Source organism: Schistocerca piceifrons, chromosome 3 (genome assembly GCF_021461385.2).
Source record: "Schistocerca piceifrons isolate TAMUIC-IGC-003096 chromosome 3, iqSchPice1.1, whole genome shotgun sequence".
In the NCBI taxonomy this organism is placed as follows: domain Eukaryota; kingdom Metazoa; phylum Arthropoda; class Insecta; order Orthoptera; family Acrididae; genus Schistocerca; species Schistocerca piceifrons.
The window spans coordinates 46,557,486-46,576,363 of record NC_060140.1 but is presented as its reverse complement, the minus strand read 5'-3'; positions in this window follow the sequence as shown (position 1 = coordinate 46,576,363).

Below are 18,878 nucleotides of genomic sequence, written 5' to 3'. Positions count from 1 at the left end.
GTGAGCTGTCATGTAAAAAAGCTCAACAGCTGGAGCTGTCAACTGTCTACCACAATGAAGAACCTGCACCCAGTGTAACATGCCATCTCTATGTACACTCCTGGAAATTGAAATAAGAACACCGTGAATTCATTGTCCCAGGAAGGAGAAACTTTATTGACACATTCCTGGGGTCAAATACATCACATGATCACACTGACAGAACCACAGGCACATAGACACAGGCAACAGAGCATGCATGCACAATGTCGGCACTAGTACAGTGTATATCCACCTTTCGCAGCAATGCAGGCTGCTATTCTCCCATGGAGACGATCGTAGAGATGCTGGATGTAGTCCTGTGGAACGGCTTGCCATGCCATTTCCACCTGGCGCCTCAGTTGGACCAGCGTTCGTGCTGGACGTGCAGACCGCGTGAGACGACGCTTCATCCAGTCCCAAACATGCTCAATGGGGAAAGATCCGGAGATCTTGCTGGCCTGGGTAGTTGACTTACACCTTCTAGAGCACGTTGGGTGGCACGGGATACATGCGGACGTGCATTGTCCTGTTGGAAAAGCAAGTTCCCTTGCCGGTCTAGGAATGGTAGAACGATGGGTTCGATGACGGTTTGGATGTACCGTGCACTATTCAGTGTCCCCTCGACGATCACCAGTGGTGTACGGCCAGTGTAGGAGATCGCTCCCCACACCATGATGCCGGGTGTTGCCCCTGTGTGCCTCGGTCGTATGCAGTCCTGATTGTGGCGCTCACCTGCACGGCGCCAAACACGCATACGACCATCATTGGCACCAAGGCAGAAGCGACTCTCATCGCTGAAGACGACACGTCTCCATTCGTCCCTCCATTCACGCCTGTCGCGACACCACTGGAGGCGGGCTGCACGATGTTGGGGCGTGAGCGGAAGACGGCCTAACGGTGTGCGGGACCGTAGCCCAGCTTCATGGAGACGGTTGCGAATGGTCCTCGCCGATACCCCAGGAGCAACAGTGTCCCTAATTTGCTGGGAAGTGGCGGTGCGGTCCCCTACGGCACTGCGTAGGATCCTACGGTCTTGGCGTGCATCCGTGCGTCGCTGCGGTCCGGTCCCAGGTCGACGGGCACGTGCACCTTCCGCCGACCACTGGCGACAACATCGATGTACTGTGGAGACCTCACGCCCCACGTGTTGAGCAATTCGGCGGTACGTCCACCCGGCCTCCCGCATGCCCACTATACGCCCTCGCTCAAAGTCCGTCAGCTGCACATACGGTTCACGTCCACGCTGTCGCGGCATGCTACCAGTGTTAAAGACTGCGATGGAGCTCCATATGCCACGGCAAACTGGCTGACACTGACGGCGGCAGTGCACAAATGCTGCGCAGCTAGCGCCATTCGACGGCCAACACCGCGGTTCCTGCTGTGTTCGCTGTGCCGTGAGTGTGATCATTGCTTGTACAGCCCTCTCGCAGTGTCCGGAGCAAGTATGGTGGGTCTGACACACCGGTGTCAATGTGTTCTTTTTTCCATTTCCAGGAGTGTATTACACAGTGTCAATTTTGTGCCTCCTACCACTGCCTGGTGTATTTTTTGCTGTGTGAGGGGGTTGTATGCATCACACCAGCTGTAACTTTCCGAACAAATGAGGAGGTCCAGAGGCTTAGATTCTCCACCTCTGCATTAGGTTGCCATGGCATAAAACTTCACATATTTTGACATAATTCAAACAACACATTACAGCAGATTGCTGTTCTCAAGTCATTCTGTGAGTGCCAGCAATTCCTGAATGGAAGAAATTTGTTTGTAATAGAACTGTAGAGAAAATTCTGGGAAGGTATATCTGCCTGTAAACGGGCAAGAGCAGCACTTGCCATACAGGATGACAAAGAATCAATTTACCTGATGGCAGTACAGAACAGTGTGCAGAGATGTATGTAGATCCTGCCCATAGTATTTATTGTTTTGCTATTAATAAAATCAGTCCCATATACCATGTAGTGTCCATGTACTTCATGGAAACAGATAACTCCAGACACCTCTACACACAGTGTCACTGGTGATTTGTACGTCGAGTTGTGGAGTGTAGATACAGCTTTCTGAAATGACCTGTGGTTGTTTCTTGTGATGTAGTGGGGTATGCAGATTGGGGAATCACCTGCTTGACCTTAAATTTGAAGGCTTGTGAATGAGCAAACTGCACACCCACAATCTGGTAGTGTACCTCTTCCCACACTACCACACTACCACCTTCACACTTCTCCATCTCCATCCTGATGCACGCTGGAACACAATACATTTCCCTTAACCCTTTCTCAGCTGTGGGCACATATACACATCCTGCTATGCCATTTCCTAGTTTCTGTGGAATCATGTACTTGCACACTCAGGTTCTCCTACAATGCTGTGGATCACTGAATGTGCCCTAAGCTGCTGTCATTTCACTGCTGTGGATGAGTTAATTCTGTATCTTGCAAAATAAAAAAGTTACAAGTATTTATTGTACAATGTATGAGTCTCATTGTGTGTGATCATTTGCAAAAAACCTTGCTTCAATATATTGAATCATTTGAAATAAGATGACTGTTAGGACCACACAATTTGTGATGTACAAGGATATGAATAGGCATGTTGCATGTGAAGGTCTTCCAGATATAAAACTTAATAACTAGAGAACAAAATGAAATAAGTATTCTCCAGAATTTTAAATAAAATCTCAGTATCTTAGCCCATACACTGTAGTGAATGTAATGTTGATAAGATCAACCATACGCAAAATATGCAGTGAAATTCTACTTCTATAAACTCTTTGAAATTTAATTCAATGTTTTACTTAATTTGTTGCATCACAATATGACGGATAATGAAAAGGAACACAGTTCCTTATAGAGTGTAGGTATCAGACTGTAAGATGTATAAAAGTCTTTTTTTTTCACCTAATATTTTTCAAAAAGTTGGATACGTATTTCATATTAGCCAGAATGCTGTCTCTCAGCACAGGCACCAGCATTTGTTGAGCAGTGAAGCCAAAACAAAAGTTGTCTCATCACAGAATACAAAGACTACATCTCTAGCAGTGAGAGGATTAATACTGCTCCACTGCACTTAGATGGCATATACGCATTAAATATTTATTCCTACATCCACTTCATTTAATATTAAACATTAATGTTTCACCCTTAGACCACTATACTAAGTTTACAAGTAAATCAAGTGAAAGTAAATGCACATGTTCCAAGTCTTAATTTAAGCTTTTCTGTCATCCTCTGTAGCATTTGAAGATAGCCTTTCAAGGCCAAAACCAGTTAAGATTGTGTCATAAAGTGATAGTGGGGCATGGAAAAATTCTGGATTATTAATTTTAGTAAGGTATTTTTTTTTATTTTTGACACAATGTGGAAACTGCTAATCCTAGAGAAAAATGAATAGGACCTTTTTGTAGCAAATTTAATTTTTGTTTTATTACTGGTCAGCATGTTCACTAGAAGTAGAGTTATTGATGGAAAATATAGAAAAGTAAACATAGTATTCCCCCACCAACCTTTCCATCAGATGCTCACCACCACTGGTGGGGATTTTAAGTCTATATGCTGTTTATATCACTCCCTACTAGTACAGTACAAAATTTTGTGAGTACATTAATTGTTCCCCTAATTTTTCTTTGTTGACTAGACTATACACTCAAATACCATTTCTGTGCAATCCTTTAATGTATGTGTGCTAACTTCATTGCCACTGTTGTCATTGGTGTATGAGCAGAATTAGTGTCTTCATGAGAAATCATTAAGTATATTCTGCTACGGTGGGCACTGAAGACCCCCCCCCCCCCCCCCACATCATGAACCATGGTCCTCGTCTAGGTGGCAAGGCTTAGGTACCTTAGCAATAGAAAGAGGTCAGATTAATCCATGGTTGCTGAACGAGAAGAGTTCCCTTTCAAGTTGTTGCAGGGGAAACAGTCTACATAACCAGATCATTCAATCATGCGAATTCAGCCTGCATGTCCTGGATGTTCTGATACTGCAAGTGTGTGAAAGTGAGGGAAAATTAGAGCCAATACTTCTCCTGTAAGCATGCAGGTCTACTGCATGACCTAATGACAGGGCATCCTATTGATAAAATATTCTGCAGGTAAAATAGTCCACCCTCCCCCCGCCCCCTCCTCACCATGCCCCCCCCCCCCCCCCCCCCAAAAAAAAAAAAATTTAAAAGATTGGATTTCCAGGTAGGGACTGCTAATGAGAATGTCATGTTGAGAAAAAAGGGAACTGTCAGTCTAAGAGTTGGTGTATGGATTGTTTGGGCCTTAATTCAGGTTGTGACATTACAGAATTTAAAAATGTAAATAAGAGGTATGTTAAAGCTAGAAGTAATGGGAATTCGTGAAGTGCTGTGGCAAGGAGGACATGACTAACTTTTGGTTTGGTTGGTTCAGAGTTCATTAACACGCTATTAAATAAGGATAGTCCACAAGTAGGCTTAAAGCCTTCTCCACTAGCAGAAAAATACCTTCAGTCATCTTCAGAAATATATGTTATTTTGAATCAGTTGACCAACAATGTTAATGAAATGTTACTTTAAAAAATTAATGGCTAGATTTCTGAAAAGAATGTTGTATGTGACACAGTGTCATTTGAGGCAAGCAGATGATAAAATGGAAGTATATGATGCATGGGTTTTATATTTTGTAAACTAGTAATGAAAAGGAAACTAGTACACTATTTAACTACGGCATGGTACAAGGAAAAGTTGTTACAATTTCATATAGTTGATGATGTGTTCTCTTTATGATAATGAAGACAAGACATCTTAATAGGAATTCTAAAAAATACATGTAATTCTTCAGCTATGGTGTTTAATGAGCTCGCTGTATGTACGAATGACATTTCATTCATTCAGATAGAGATGAGTTCAGACGTCTGTGTGCTGATGTATTTTGAGAATTACTGGTGTGGCTAATTGAGTCCTCACCACTTGCTCTAGCTTATAAAGAAGCACATGGGAAAGAAGGAACAAACACATCTGTATGGCAGCAAGGAGTAAGCAATTGAAGTAATTGTGGATACATCACATCTGAATCATCATCAGATGAGAGAACTACAGATAATGGTTAGGTAGATGGGACAAAGGCCTCATCATCCCTTGACATTTCATCATGCTCATGGTTCTATAAGGGTGATTCAAATGAAAACCTTAAAGGCCTTATAATATTTGTACTTGGAACAGTGAACAAAACATTTACATGTATTTTTCAATGTAGTCTCCCTGCTATTGAAAGCATGTATTCCACAAATGTGGAATTGTATAGATATTATGATGAAATAATTATTTTGGCCATGCGTGTAGCCAGTTGTGCTCTATGGTTTTGATCTATTCATCATTTATGAAATACTTGCCTGCCATTGTATTCCACAAATGTGGAAGTGTATAGATGTTACGATAAAATAATTATTTTGGCCATGCGTGTAGCCAGTTGTGCACTATGGATTTGACCTATTCATCATTTCTGAAATACTTCCCTGCCATTGCTTGTGAGAGTGCATCAGACAGATGAGTCTCTAGGAGTGATGTCTGGTGAATGAGGAGCATGTACGGCACATTCAAATTTTATTTCTTAATAGTCTAAACTGTCTTATGGGCTGTATGCAAATGGGCATTGTCATGCTGTAGCAGTATTCCAGAAGTCAAAAATCCTCATCATTTACAACTGATTGCAGAGTGAAGTTAATTTATCAGAATGTCTGAATAAGTAGCTCTGGTTAACGTCACTCCACTACCCACATAATGCTCTAAAATTACTCCATTTGCATTTCAGCCGAGAATGAGCATGATTTTTTCCAGCAGACAGCTGAGTATGGATTTCTTATAGTTTTGGGGATGAGCTGTGACACCGTTCCTTGTTTGAATTTTTTGTTTCTGACTGGCAAAATTGGACCCAAGTGTCATTGCCTGTCATTTTTTTCCCCAGAAATGAGTCACCTTCAATGTAGAAATGATGCAAAAGTTCTTCATAGGCATTGTTGTGATGCTCTTTTGATTCAGCAATCAGCTGATATGGCATCCATCTTGAAAACATCTTATCAAAGTGCAGTACATTGTGAACAGTATTATGTGTTTAACTAATATTAATCTTCAAACTTGTAGCAATTTTTTTCAGAGTTAGGCATCCATTATCCTTTGAAAGCTCCTCCTCTAATAAAATGTTCCTGTCCATCACTACACAGTAAGTGAGCATTGGTCTGGGGCATCTTCAACAGAAATTAGACCATTTTTTAAACATCCTAAGTCATTCATACACTTGCTGCAATGACAAACACCACTGCAATGCACTGTCATTCTGCAGGAATTTCAATTGATTTAACACCTTCACTACAGAAAATGTGCATCACAGATTGTTGCTCATTTGCAGTGCATGTTGACAGAGGGGTGGCCATCTTGTTGTGGATGGTGCTGCCTTCTGTCAGTCTTTCTGAACCCCAAGGAACACTACTGCCACCTACCAACCCTGGTACACACCTTCCCTAAATTTTGTTGAACATAGAAGGTTTCCCTTTCAATCATCCTCATATTTTGTATCCCTAAAGATTGTTACACCCATTTCTCTGTACATATTCCCACTGTCACACATTGATACTATAGCCAGAGGATGCTACATATTCCCATTTTGTGAAGTGCACAATTTTTACACTGCAAAAATTTAAAACAAGTTGCCAAGCTATATACTGCCTTCAGTTATTTTCAAGGTCTGACTGAATATTTGGGCAGCTTCTTGTAGACAATACTTCATTACAGATAATGGCATCATCCACAAGAAGCCTGAGGTTACTAATGTCAATGAGGCCATTAATGTACAATATGAACAACGAGGGTCCCAAAACATTTTCCTAGCTCACACCTGAATTCACTTCTAAATATTTCAATAACTCTGCATCTGAGTAACTTGCTGTGTGCTTCCTATCAAGGAATCCTCAGTCCAGTCATAAATTTTGCTTTAGTTTCAAAAGTATGACCATTGGAGAATAAGTGTAGATGTTGTACCGAGTCTTACAGGTTTCTGAAATGGAGAAGTACTGCATCTACGTGTCTTGATTGACTTGTAGCTTTCAGTATGTCAAGTAAGAAACAGGTGAGTTGGATACCATTTGATCAATGCTACTGATTTTCATGGAGGAAGTAATTATGTTACAGATACTTCCTTACATTTGAGATCAGAATATGTTCTAAGATTCTACAACAAAAAGAAAAAAGTTGAGTAAGCTGTGATGGAGACTGAGGAGAAAATTGGAAAGGGGATTGAAGTTCAGGGTGAATAAATACAAACTATGAGGTTTACAGATGACATTACAGTAATCAGATGGCAGTGCACATGGGGGTGCAATTGAGTGCTGTGGGCAGTGTCTTGAGAAGAAGAACACCAACAAAAGCAAAACAAGGTAATGGAATATAGGCAAATTAAATCAGGGGACTATGTTAGGAAATGATATTACAAGTAAAGTGAGTTTCGCTATTTGGACAGTGAAATGGCTTTCAAAGTAGAGGGGTGATCAAATGCAGATTGGTAATAGCAGGAATAATTTTTATAAAGAACGGTGTACAGAATGGGCATATGGGCAGGCGGTGGGTCGTTATGGAATAATAGGGTAATTTTTAGAGAAAGGCCATTTATTGGCTAAAGCAAGTTGAAAGGGGCTACATAAGCCTAGGGAGGTGAAGGCGCTTGTCTGGCTCATCCTTTACATGCCTCCCCCTTCCATGAGAGTGGAGAAGGAATGTGAATTTGCTCAATGTAATTATTATTTGAATGTAAACAAATTTAGCTTGTAGAACAAAGTCAACATCACTTCATTAAGAATGGCCCTCTTGGAAGACGGCAGGGGTCTTAACCTATGGGAGGGTGCAGAGACTCTAAAGACCTCCTAGGGGTCACAAAGGGACTTACAATGTCAAAATATTTGTGTATACAAGAACCACCATAAAACATCAAAACATCATAAAACATCAAAACAAAATTAGAACGGAACATAAGTGTGAATGAGGTAAATATGTGAACTGTTCTTGTTGCTAAGATGAAGTGAAAGTGTCTCTTTTGGCTTTTGTTTAAATTAGTTGAAAATGTAGACATAACCACTGATGAGTCACTGCGGGGGCGGGTGACACGAGGCGGCGTGGTGTGTTGTCCTCTGTGAGCAGCGTGCAGGCTGCCATTGGGAAGGGGACGTGGCTGTGTCCAGGTCCGTGCACTGGAGCTCAGCACAGGAGGGGTATGAGGTGAGGTCCACATGTTTCAAGCACAGTTGGAAAGGGAGTTGTCACTAAGGGAACACTTAACTACACTACACTAGTTTTTCCACATTAGTTGATATCAGAGTTGCACTCTTAAAACTAAGGGATGGCACATGCCTGATAGTTCCTTCTCTTTCTCCTTATGTCCATATCAGGATAATAATAACAATGACCAGGGTTACCGTGGCACTGGGTATAATGGTTGTATAGCGCTCAGTGGCGGTTTGCCATTCATTTAGGTGTGCCAACAGGCGAACGTAAGAAATTTGTCTTTTTCATGTTTTATGAGGTTGTCAGTGGACGCTAAAAGGTGATCATTTGATATATTAGACAAAACTGGAACGTTAGTTTGACAAGGGAATCATGAATGAGCTTTCAGGTATAAAAACATAAGAAAAGGGGTCCAAATGCTAAGTGAGTAAGCCATAGTGGCATGAAAGGTTATTAATGATGTTTGACAGGAACCGTTTGCTGAAGATCTGTGCAGACACTATGTCAGAGCAGCACCTGATGGCAAGGCCGAATCTCGTGCTACCTCAGGAAGGCGCGCGCCAGATAACTTCGAAGGGCAGCACCGCGTCAGAGCTGCAGGGTGCACGTGCGCGGCGCAGGAAGCAAGCGTCAGGTTTAAGAGTGAGAGAGAGAGATGAAGCTTACCGATGCTGTTCACTGCATTGTCTGTATTTTACACTCTGTCCACATGTCCTTGGGCTCCTGCGCCAGATGAGCGTATTTATGTGCTTCAAAGTGACGAACATTAATGTCACAAAAAGAGGTATAGCATTACTAAATAAAGGGGAATAGGTATATGTAATTGATATGGTTTATTCACTGATGACCAACAAGTTAGAAGTGGGATTATGAGTGGCATTAAGCTAGATGATTTGTTACAGTGGGTTCTGTTTAAAATTACATTATGCCACAGTAAATTGGTTCATAAGTGACAGATACGTCACAATCCCATAACAAAGATTTTATGATACCCATTATAGCTGAAACATAATTTTTACATAAACATGAAAATATAAAAATGAAGTACACAAATATCATTAAATTACTGCAATAAGTAAAGAAAGTTAAATGCCTCCTTGGGCTGAGCCTAACGTGTAATAACATTCACATTATGAGAAGAAGTTTCTCATGTATCAATGTATTTGCTAAAAACCACAAAGTGAGATTGACAAAGAAAAATGACATCAGTTTGGTGCAGGTGGGGTGTAGATTGTGTTGTTGATGTCAACACTGTTGTTAACGAGAGGAGAAAAACAAAACACGATGAGAATCTAGAGATGTCCATATTGGACACAGAAAGTGTAAGGAATTGGATTAGAAAAGACTAAGTTGAGTGTAATTTCTGAAAGACTTTTCCATTATGAAGGTGTAGTGCACAGCGCATCGTTGACACGACGTTATCGCCTACTTAATTGTGTATATGACAAAGATGCGATTCCAAGATAGCTCCTACACACTTCTTCATAAAACTCGATATTTCTCACATTAAAAAAACTTAACTTTGTGACCAAATTCGCCGTCTTTATTCTCTCAACATCTTGCAAATAAACTCGCCGTCTGTATAACTTCTTTGTGCTGGCTTCCTCGGGCCCAGCTGGTTGCATAAAATGCCGTCTATCCTTGGTTACATCATAGTGTCCTGGGACACATCATACAGTTAAAAGCTACTATTTCAATAGTCGGTATTCCTTCAGAAAATACAACAGGAAAACAGTGTCAAAGAAAGCTCAAGGTTTTGAACAGATCTTTCCATTTACTGGCGGTTTAGCTGTAGGCTAGACGCGGTTTGCGTCTGATGTTGCCTGATCAGCTGTCCTCGGAGAGCACGGAACACTGCTCGTGTGAACTCTTCTTCGACATGGTATTACTAGGCCTGTGTTGCAGAAAAGTTGGTGTGCTGAACTTCTGGTTAGTGGGCCGAGCCGCACGATATCGCTCTGTGAGAGCGTGGCAACCCGAAGTTGTGGTTGCTATAAGCGCTACTGGGGTCCAGCTGGGCCGCAGCATGCAGCGTCATTCGCTCTGCGAACATCAAGGAGTGTGGATGCATAGCTCTGGGTGTATTGCTGGGCGTTGGCTTGCTAAGTTCACTTGTGTTAACGTGCCACAGCAATGCCTCTGCGACGTGGTTACCGTCGTCACCGGTGGCACAGTGTACCAGTGTATCTGCGCTGAATAGCTTTGTGTCTGTTTCAAGTTGACAGATGAAAGGGGGCAGGATAGACTATGCCGCAAAACTGAAAAGTGAAGAAATGGCACAGATAGCTAATTTTCCGAACGAGAGCTAACCACATCACGTAAGGTACGTGCCCTTGCAGGTGGTGCATGACATTTCAACGGTTGTTCTGTTGATAGTGGCAAGATGAAAGCGAGTAGAACGGAAAAGTGAAGGAATAACACAGACAGCTAAGGGTCTGCGAGGGTGCCACCCACATCACGTAAGGTACATTCCTTTGCGGGTGGTGCATGACTCTTCAAGGGTTGTTCTGTTGACAGTGGAAAGATGAAAGTGGGTAGAGCAGACTATGTCCCAAAACGGAAAAGTGAAGGAACGACACAGACAGCTATGCGGCCGGGCGGGTGCCACCCGTGTCATGTAAGGTACATGCCCTTGCGTGTGGTGCATGACTCTTCAAGGATTTTTCTGTTGATAGTGGGAAGATGAAAGTGGGTACAACAGACTGTGTTGCAATACGGAAGACTAAAGGAATGATACAGACAGCTAAGGGTCCTCGTGGGTGCCACCTGCGTCACATAAGGTACGTCCCTTGACGGTGGTGCATGGCTCTTCGAGGATTGATCTGTTGATCGTGGACAGATGTATGTGGGTAGAAAGACTATGTCCTGAAACGGAAAAGTGAAGGAACGACACAGACAGCTAAGGGTCCGCACACGTGCCACCCGCATTACGTAAGGTATGTGCCCTTGTGGGCGGTGCATGACTCTTCAAGGGTTGTTCTGTTGATAGTGGAAATTTGAATGTGGGTGTAACAGACTATGTACAGAAACAGAATAGTGAGCCCCCACTTCCCATTCCTCAACAGGAATGGAAAGGGGAGGTTGACAAAGCTTATAGGTGACAGCATAGCTGGGGGTGGTGGGATCACTCATGGGAAAATTCCTGTACTAGTGGGTGTTAGAGCTGCACCTTTTTTTAGACTGAAGTCAGCTGATAGGTATTCCTGCTTAAGGGAAGTCTCTCTAACAAAGAAACCACTTTCGACAAATCTTAGGTATCTGAGTAATGAGGGAATTGGTATATTTCATCAAAATATACAAGGTATTAGAGATAAAGTTAGTGAACTGCTCATAGATGTTGACTCTGAAATTATTGGTATATCTGAACACTTCTTAAATAAGGAGATAATTCAGAGGCTTCTTTTTCCAGGATACAGGTTGGCTGGCAGCTTTTCTAGGAGCTCTTTGCGGTGTGGGGGAGTAGCCATGTGTGTGAAAAACGGCATCCCATTTGAGTCAATTGATGTTTCAAAGTATTGCACTGAAAAGGTGTTTGAATGTTGTGCAGGTGTGGTTAAATTTAATGGAGCTAAATTTCTAACTGTTGTAATTTATAGATTCCCAGACTCCAATTTCACAACATTTTTGCTAAGGCTAGACGAGGTTCTTGGTTCACTTTATAGGAAATACAAAACGTTAGTTATATGAGGTGACTTCAATACTAATTGTATAAGTGATTGCGCAAGGAAGCTGATGCTGGTAGTCCTCCTTAATTCATATACTCTTATGCAAACCATATTATTTCCAACAAGAGTGCAAGGGAACAGTAGAACAACCATAGACAACATTTTTGTTCATTCCTCATTACTAGAAGGGCATTCTGTTAGCAAAAAGGTGAATGGCCTTTCAGATCATGATGCACAAATTTTAACTCTAAAAGATTTTTGTGCTGCAACACGTGTTAAATATAGTCATCAGCTGTTTAGGAAAGCTGATCCAGTTGCTGTAGAGCTTTTGTAAACCTTATCAAGGAACAATAGTGGCAAGATGTTTATAGCATTGATACAGTAGATGATAAATATAATGCTTTTCTCAAGACTTTTCTTGTGCTCTTTGAAAGTTGCTTTCCGTTAGAACATTCAAAACAGGGCACTAGCACAAACAGGCAGCCTGGGTGGTTGACTAGAGGGATAAGAATATCTTGTAGAACAGAGTGGTAATTATATCAAAACGTTAGAAACAGTCAAAATCTAAATGCAGCAGCCAATTACAAACAATATTGTAAGGTGCTTAAAAATGTTATTAGGAAGGCAAAAACTATGTGGTATACAGATAGAATAGCTAAGTCTCAGGATAAAATTAAAACCACATGATCAGTCGTAAAGGAAGTGGCTAGTCTGCAGAGACAGGTTGAGGATATAGAATCAGTGCGTAGTGGGAATGTCCATGCTTCTAATAAGTCGCATATATGTACAGTATTTAATAATCACTTTCTAAGAATAGCAAGTGAACTAAATAGAAACCTGGTCCCAACAGGGAATCATATAGCGCTCGTAGGAAAAAGTGTTACGAGACTGTTACCTGAAATGCTCCTCCATGATACTGACAAGAGGGAGATTGAGTTAATAATTAAATCACTAAAGACCAAGAACACTCATGGATGTGATGGGGTATCTAGCAGAATACTGAAGTATTGTTCTATGCATGTTAGCCCAGTACTTAGCCTTTAGGAGTGGTCGGTTTGCTGACCAATTAAAGTACTCAGTAGTGAAGCCACTTTATAAAAAGGGAGACAGGGATAATGTTGCCAATTATAGACCTATTTCTATGCTATCAGTGTTTGCGAAAGTTATCGAGAAGGTTGTATATACAAGGTTAATGGAGCATTTAAATTCACATAATTTGCTGTCAAATGTACAGTTTGGTTTTAGAAATAGTTTAACAACTGAAAATGCTATATTCTCTTTTCTCTGTGAAGTTTTGGATGGACTAAATAAAAGGTTGTGAACGCTAGGTGTTTTCTTTGATTTAACGAAGGCTTTTGACTGCGTTGACCACAAAATATTACTGCAGAAGTTGGACCATTGTGGAGTAAGGGGAGTAACTTACAATTGGTTTGCCTCTTACATGAAGAACAGAAAGCAGAACATAATATTGAGAGTGGTAGTGATGTTCAGTCCCAATGGGGCACTATTAAGTTGAGTGTTCCCCAAGGGTCGGTGCTGGGGCCACTGCTGTTTCTTATTTATATAAATGATATGCCTTCTAGTATTATAGGTGATTCAAAAATATTTCTGTTTGCTGATGACACCAGCTTGATAGTGAAGGATCTTGTGTGTAATATTGAAACAGTATCATATAACGTAGTTCATGAAATAAGTTTGTGGCTTGTGGAAAATAATTTGATACTAAATCACAGAAAGACTTAGTTTTTACAGTTTCTAACTCCCAATTCAACAAGAACTGATATTTTGATCAGACAGAATGGGCATATTATAAGCGAGATGGAATGGTTCAAGTTCGTAGGCGTTCAGATAGATAGTAAGCTGTTGTGGAAAGCCCGTGTTCAGGATCTTGTTCAGAAACTAAATGCAGCTTTATTTACCATTAGAACGGTATCTGAAATAAGTGACACTTCAACATGAAAAGTAGTCTACTTTGCATATTTTCATACGCTTATGTCGTATGGTATTATTTTTTGGGGTAATTCTTCTGATTCAAAAAGTGTATTTTTGGCTCAAAAACGGGCTGTTCGAGTGGTGTAAGTTTGAGAACCTCTTGTCAACCCCTATTCAATAGTCTGGGAATTCTGACATTGCCCTCACAGTATATATATTCTTTAATGTCGTTTCTTGTTCGCAATATTAGCTTATTCCCAAGAGTTAGCAGCTTTCACTCAGTTAATACTAGGCAGAAACCAAATCTGCATGTGGAATGCACTTCGTTGACCCTTGTGCAGAAAGGAGTGCACTATTCTGCTGCATCCATTTTCAATAAGCTACCACAAGAACTCGAAAATCTTAGCAGTAACCCAACCACCTTTAAGTCTACACTGAAGAGTTTCCTCATGACTCACTCGTTCTATTATGTCGAGGAGCTCCTGGAAGAGCTAAAAAATTAAGCAAATTCCAGTGTTACATTGTGGATTTTCTTTATTTAAATTTATGACTTGTCACCTGAATATATTTTTTTTTATATTTCATTTTATCTGTTTCTAATATCATGTCATATTTTCATGTATTGACTCGTTCCATCACCATGGAAACTTCTCCTTAATTTGGTCCCACGGAACAATAAATAAGTAAATAAATAAATAAAAAACGACACAGACACCTAAGGGTCAGCACAGGTGCCACACGCATTATGTAAGGTACGTACCCTTGCGCGTGGTGAGTGTCTCTTCAAGGGTTGTTCTGTTGATAGTGGAAAGATGAAAGTGGGTAGAACAGACTGTGTCACGAAACAGAAAAGTGAAGGAAGGACACATACAGTTAAGTGTCAGCACACGTGCCAACAGCGTCACTTAGGGTACGTGCCCTTCCGGGTGGTGCATGACTCTTCAAGGCTGTTCTGTTAATAGTAGAAAGATGAAAGTGGGTAGAACCGATTATGTCCTGAAACAGAAAAGTGAAGGAAAGACATAGACAGCTAAGCGTCAGCGCAGGTGCCAACCGAAGCATGTAAGGTACGTGCCCTTGTGGGTGTTGCATAACTCTGCAAGGTTTATTCTGTTGATACTGGAAAGATGAAATTGGGTAGAACAGACTATATCCTGAAGTGCAAAATTCTAGGAAAGACACAGACAATTAAGGGTTCACACGGTCGCCAACCACGTCATATAACGGACGTGCCCTTGTGGGTGGTGCATGACTCTTCAGGGGTTGTTCTGTTCATAGTGGAAAGATGAAAGTGAGTCGAACAGACTACATCCCAAAACAGAAAAGTGAATGAACGACACAGACCAATAAGCGTCCGCACGAGAATCCAACTGCGTCACGTAAGGAGCGTGGCTTTGCGGGAAGTGCATGACTCTTCAAGGGTTGGTCTGTTGATAGTCTGTTCTACCCACTTTCATCTTTCCACTATGTCGAGAAACAGAAAAGTAAATGAATGTCACAGACAGCTAAGGGTCCACACCAGTGCCACATGCATCATGAAAGGTATGTGCCCTTGCGTGTGGTGCATGTCTCTTCAAGGGTTATTCTGTTGATAGTGGAACGATGAAAGTTGGTAAGATGGACTATGCCACAAAACTGAAAGGTGAAGAAATGGCACAGATAGCTGGGGTTTCCGCACAATTGCCAGTCACGTCGTATAAGGTACGTGCCCCTGTGAGCGGTGCATGACTATCGTGTTGTGTTGAGAGAGGAAAGATGAAAATGAATATGATGGACTATGTCACAAAACAGAATAGTGAAGAAATGACAGACAGCGAAGGGTCCATCGGGTGACACATGCCACACGTAAGGTACGTGCCCTTGCGGGTGGTACATGTCTTTTCAAGGGCTATTCTGTTGATAGTGGATAAATGAAAGTGGGTAAGATGGACTTTGCCACAAAACTGAAAGGTGAAGAAATGGCACAGACAGCTGTGGTTTTCGCGCTACTGCCAGTCACGTCGTGAAAGGTACATGCCTCTGTGGGTGGTGCATGACTTTCATGTGTTGTCTTAAAAGTGGAAAGATAAAAATGGGTAGGGTGGACTAAGTCACAAAACATAAAAGTGAAGAAATGACACAGACAGCGAAGGGTCCGTTGGGTGACACATGCTTCACATAAGGAACGTGCCCTTGCGGGTGGTGCATGTCTCTTCAAGGGTTATTCTGTTGATAGTAGATAGATGAAAGTGGGTAAGATGGACTATGCCACAAAACTGAAAGGTGAAGAAATGGCACAGACAGCTAGAGTTTTCGCACAATTGCCAGTCACGTCGTACAAGGTATGTGCCCCTGCGGGCAGTGCATGACTATCATGTTTTGTGTTGAGAGAGGAAAGATGAAAATGGGTAGGATGGACAATGTCACAAAACGGAAAAGTGAAGATATGACACAGAGAAATATGGGTCTGTGCAGATGCCACCTGCATCACGTAAGGTTTGTGCTCTTGTGGGTGGTGCATGTCCCTTCAAGGGTTATTGTGTTGATAGTGGAAAGATGAAAGTGGGTAAGATGGACTATGCAGCAAAACAGAAAGTGTGAAGAAATGGCACAGCCGGCTGCTGTTTCCGCACAATTGCCAGTCATGTCATGAAAGGTACGTTCCCCTGCGGGTTGTGCATGACTTTCATGTGTTGTGTTGAGAGAGGAAAGATGAAAATGGGTGGGATGGACTATGTCACAAAACGGAAAAGTGTTGAAATGACACAGACAAATAAGGTTCAGCTCAGATTCCACCTGCGTCACCCAAGGTACCTGCCCTTGCAGGTGGTGCATGTCTCTTCAAGGTTTTTTCTGTCGATAGTGGAAAGATGAAAGTGGGTAAGATGGACTATGCCACAAAACTGAAAGGTGTAGAAATGGCATAGACTGCTGGGGTTTCCGCGCAATTGGCAGTCACGTCGTGTAAGGTACGTGCCCCTGTAGGTGGTGCATGACATTCATGTGTTGTGTTGAGAGTGGAAAGATGAAAATGGTTAGGATGGCTATGACACAAAACGGAAAAGTGGAGAAATGACACAGTCAGATAAGGGTCCGCTCAGATGCTACCTGCGTCACGTAAGGTACATGCCGATAGTGGGTGGTGCATGTCTCTTCAAGGGTTTTTCTGTTGAGAGTGGAAAGATGAAAGTGGGTGAAATGTAGTATGCTGCAAAACAGAAAGGTGAAGGAATGGCACAGACGGCTGGGGTTTCCCCGCAATTGCCAGTCACGTCATGTAAGGTACGTGCCCCTGTGGGTGGTGCATGTCTTTCATGTGTTGTGTTGAGAGAGGAAGGATGAAAGTGGGTAGGATGGACTGTGTCACAAAACGGAAATGTGAAGAAATGACACAGACAGCGATGGGTCTGTTTAAGTGTCACCTGCATCATGTAAGGTACATGGCGTTGCGGGTGGTGCATGTTTCTTCAAGGGTTATTCTGTTGATAGTGTAAAGATGAGAGTGGGTGGGGTGGACTATGCAGCAAAACTGAAAGGTGATGAAATGGCACTGACGGTTGGGGTTTCCACGCAATTGCCAGTCACGTCGTGTATGCTACATGCCCCTGCAGATGGCGCATGTCTTTTATGTGTTGTGTTGAGAGGGGAAAGATGAAACTGGGCAGGACGGACCATGTCACAAAACAGAAAAGTCAACAAATGACACAGACAATTAAGGGTCCGCTCAGAAGCCCCCTGTGTCACGTAACGTACATGCCCTTGCGTGTGGTGCATGTCTCTTCATAGGTTATTCTGTCGATAGTGGAAAGATGAAAGTGGGTAAGATGGACATGCCGCAAAACTGAAAGGTGAAGAAATGGCACAGACTGCTGGGGTTTCTGCGCAATTGCCAGTCATGTCGTTTAAGGTACGTGCCCCTGCGGGTGGTTTATCACTTTCTTGTGTTGTGATGAGAGATTAAAGATCAAAATGCATAGCATGGTCTGTGTCACAAAACGGAAAAGTGAACAAGTGACACAGACAGATAAGTGCCCCCTCAAATGCCACCTGCATCATGTAAGGTACGTTCCCTTGCATATTGTGCATGTCTCCTTAAGGGTTATTCTGTTGATAGTGGAAAGATGAGAGTGGGTGGTGTGAGTTTGCAGCAATACTGTAAGGTGAAGAAATGGCACTGATGGCTGGGGTTTCCGCACAATTGCCAGTCTCGTCGTGTAAGCTACGTTCCCCTGCAGATGGCGCATGTCTTACATGTTTTGTGTTGAGTGAGGAAAGATGAAAATGGGTAGGATGGTCTATGTCACAAAACGGAAAAGTGAAGAAATGAAACAGACAGATAAGAGACCAAGCAGATGCCTCCTGCGTCACCTAAGGTACGTGCTTTTGCGGCAGGTGCATGTCTCTTCAAGGTTTTTTCTGTTGATTGTGTAAAGATGAGAGTGGGTGGGTGGACTATGTAGCAAAACTGAAAGGTGAAGAAATGGCACTGATGGCTGGGGTTTCCGTGCAATTGCCAGTTACGTCGTGTCAGGTACGTGCCCCTATGGGTGGTGCATGACACTTCAAGGGTTGTTCTGTTGATAGTGGAAAGGTTAAAGTGTGTAAGGTGGACTGTGCCACAAAACTGAAAAGTGAAGAAATGGCACAGGCGGCTGGGGTTTCTGCGCAATTGGCACATCATGTAAGGTACATGCCCCTGTGGGTGGTGCATGATTCTTAATGTGTTGTAATGAGAGAGGAAAGATGAAAATGGGTAGGATGGACTATGTCTCAAAACAGGAAAGTGAAGAAATGACGCAGACAGCGATGGGTCAGTGTGGGTGCCACCTTCGTCACGTAAGGTACGTGTCCTTGCAAGTGGTGCATGACTCTTCAAGGTTTGTTCTCTTGGTAGTAGAATGATGAAAGTGGGTAGAATAGACTATGTCGTGATACAGAAAAGTGAAAGAACGACACAGTCAGGTAAGGGTCCGTGCGTGTGCCATCCATGTCACGTAATGGTCGTGCCCTTGAGGGTGGTGCATGACTCTTTGAGGTTTGTTCTGTTAATTG